The 2,832-nt window shown below is 33.1% G+C and overlaps 1 pseudogene; it reads right to left on the reverse strand.

Annotated features, from left to right (window-relative positions):
• Nucleotides 1–453: 453 nt before the first annotated feature.
• Nucleotides 454–2,556, reverse strand: LOC138938244 (uncharacterized; annotated as a pseudogene).
• Between the last annotated feature and the right edge of the window lie 276 nt (nt 2,557–2,832).

Here is a 2,832-nt window from a genome sequence, read left to right on the forward strand (position 1 = left end):
CCGTCGTCCGTGTTCCTCTCCTTATTCTATTGTTCTAAACTCTTAAGCCCATCACGCGGCTTTAGAATTGAATGTTTCATCATCTGTCCGCACGCACATGATCTGGGTGTCTAGCGTTCGAGGGTTTCTTATCTTTGTTTAAAATTCTCAAATTTTGACGTGGGCTTTAGTTCAGGAATATTTATTGATCCGTCTCATTGAAAAAAGAATTTTATAGTTCTGAAAGATTAGTCTCGCCTGCTAGATATTCCTTTAGTTTATTGTTTATGTCAAGTGCAAAGATTTCCAGACCGTAAACGTTTAATATTACATGAAAGAAAAGAATCGTGGAGTCCACTGGACGTAACACGACTTAACATTGCATCATTGAGAACATCACACATACGACAAGTAGGCAGTAAACAAATGGTATCTGATGGCAGATTGTCAATAAAATTACATAATTCGTTTAATCTAGATTCGAAAGAATCTCCTTTGAAAAATATTTTTCTACTTTCGAGAATCTTACAATCAGATTTTGTCAGTAAACCAATACGAATTCTTGACAATAATTCACGGTAAGAGTCATCTCCTTGCTGGCGCATATTGATTGTTAATTCATTATAGTCAAATAATGTAGTCCATAAATTAACAGCACTTAAGGAACCAAGATGTTTAGCAATTTTTTCATCGGATAAATGCATAAAGATAGGATCCTCGTGTACAGGAGGTAGTTGAAGCAAGTCTCCAAATAAAAGAATGTGTTTTTGACCAAACCAATCACCAGTGTCAAATATTTCAGACAATCGAAGATGTATATACATTAAAGTCAAATTAGATATCATTGACACTTCATCAATTACAAAAAGAATAACATCTTTAAGATCTGCTCGTAAAACTTTTAATACATGATCAGATAGTTGTTTATACTTAGGAGTATGACCATGTTCAACGGGTAATTGAAGCAATCTATGAACTGTCAAACCATCTATATTAAATGCTGCTATACCAGTAGGTGCTGCTACAGCAGTATCTTTGTTAAGATTTTGTTTTATCCAGCATTTAATAGTCTTGATTAAGAAACTTTTTCCAGTACCACCTTCTCCGCTAACATATAATCGTAATACTGATTTATCTGAATCTACAGTATTAATAACTCTATCGAATACTCGTTTTTGATCGGTATTTAATTTTGCTATCATTTCAGATACATCGATTTCTCGAATTACTTTATCACCAAGATCTTTAAAATCTTGCATCGCTTCACCAGCCTCTATATTTTGAACACCTATCGGATTTTCAGGATCATCCTGAGCCTGCTTTTTTTGTAAATCGTTATCTAAACATTGCTGAACTAACTCTTTTGCAGTTTCAAATGCTTTTTGCAATTCTTCTAATCTTTCATGATATTGCAATGCTTCTACAAGATGCAGTTTTACTTTGTGAAACGATTCGGCATAAGCATCGCATTCATTTCTAAGATCCTCCAATTTTCGCCATGGTTGAAACATAAGCAATAACGAAAAGAAATAATTTTCTGGCTGTGTATTAACACCATATCTATAATGATTAATAAGATATCCGCTGTCGCCGTTTAAGATAATAACCATTATCTATTTTATAATATTCAATATCCTCATTTTTCGGTTTTATTTTCGAGATATCGTACCACTGTGCCAATTCATAAAGAGATATATTTTCTAATTCGTTTGGTCTATGTGGATAATGATTATCTATTAAAGATGGATAAAATATATCTGTAGATTCAGCATCGAGAGCTTCAATTTCTTTGCGATTTTTTAATTTTCTATATCTTATCTGGTTAACATTTAACCATTTAATAGTCGTGTTTCGATCAGTTCCATGTAAAGGAATACTTAGCAATGTATCAGCAGCTTCGAGAGCTCTACATTCTCTATTATTCGTAAATCGTAAAGCGATATTCCATAGATAACTCCGTAATGATTTATTTTTATTATTCTTACTATCAAGAATAGTATCAGACAACTCACTTTTTCCCGCTTTGTTCATATATTTAGTAATGTACCAGGCAAGCAGCGATGATTTTTCATCAATAAATTGTATATCCATATTACCTTCCCATGCAGTAAGAAGAACAGGATTATAATCATTTATATTAACTTCATTATCTATTCGAGGAAGATCATAAAGCATACTTTTATGTTTCAATTGTTTTCTGCCTGCTATTGAAGTTGCCACATCTCTTATATTAAAAGTTTCAGTAACGGAACGAGGAAATCCAAAACGATACCGATGAATAACTTTACGTTCTACTTTTTTAGAGCGAAGACAATAATCGTTATGTGTATGTCGCTGATGCGTATTAACACGCCTATACAATAATGGCGAAATATTTTGATCCGGCATTTTGCAACTTATATGTTGTAAAATAAATGTGGAGACTTCTTCAATAGTAGATTCACCAAAAATCGGTGCATTTTTAATCCATATTAATAAATGGAAATGTTGTATACCTCTACCTTGATATTCTCGTCGCTAGAAATAGTGTATTACTTCTCCAATTGGATGATCTTTGGAGTTAATGAAATCAAGCATTGCCCGAAATTTATTATCGAGAAACCTGGATGTTAATACAGGATCTCTAGCAACAAGTACGCTAATGCATGAGGAAGTATCATGCCATCCATTTACCTCACGAATATATTCACCTAAATTTTCCTATAACTACTCACTCGAACTTAATGTTAAAAACCATGTTGCAGGTCCATAATGCTGCGTCATACAATTTAAATCGCTTCTCGGTTTACGCCAATATTGCTCTATATTTCGAAGTGTGGCAAATATTGTATTCAAATTAGATTCCAACAATTC

Source organism: Polyergus mexicanus, unplaced genomic scaffold (genome assembly GCF_030449975.1).
Source record: "Polyergus mexicanus isolate NDT 795.1 unplaced genomic scaffold, iyPolMexi1.0 SCAF_12, whole genome shotgun sequence".
NCBI lineage: Eukaryota > Metazoa > Arthropoda > Insecta > Hymenoptera > Formicidae > Polyergus > Polyergus mexicanus.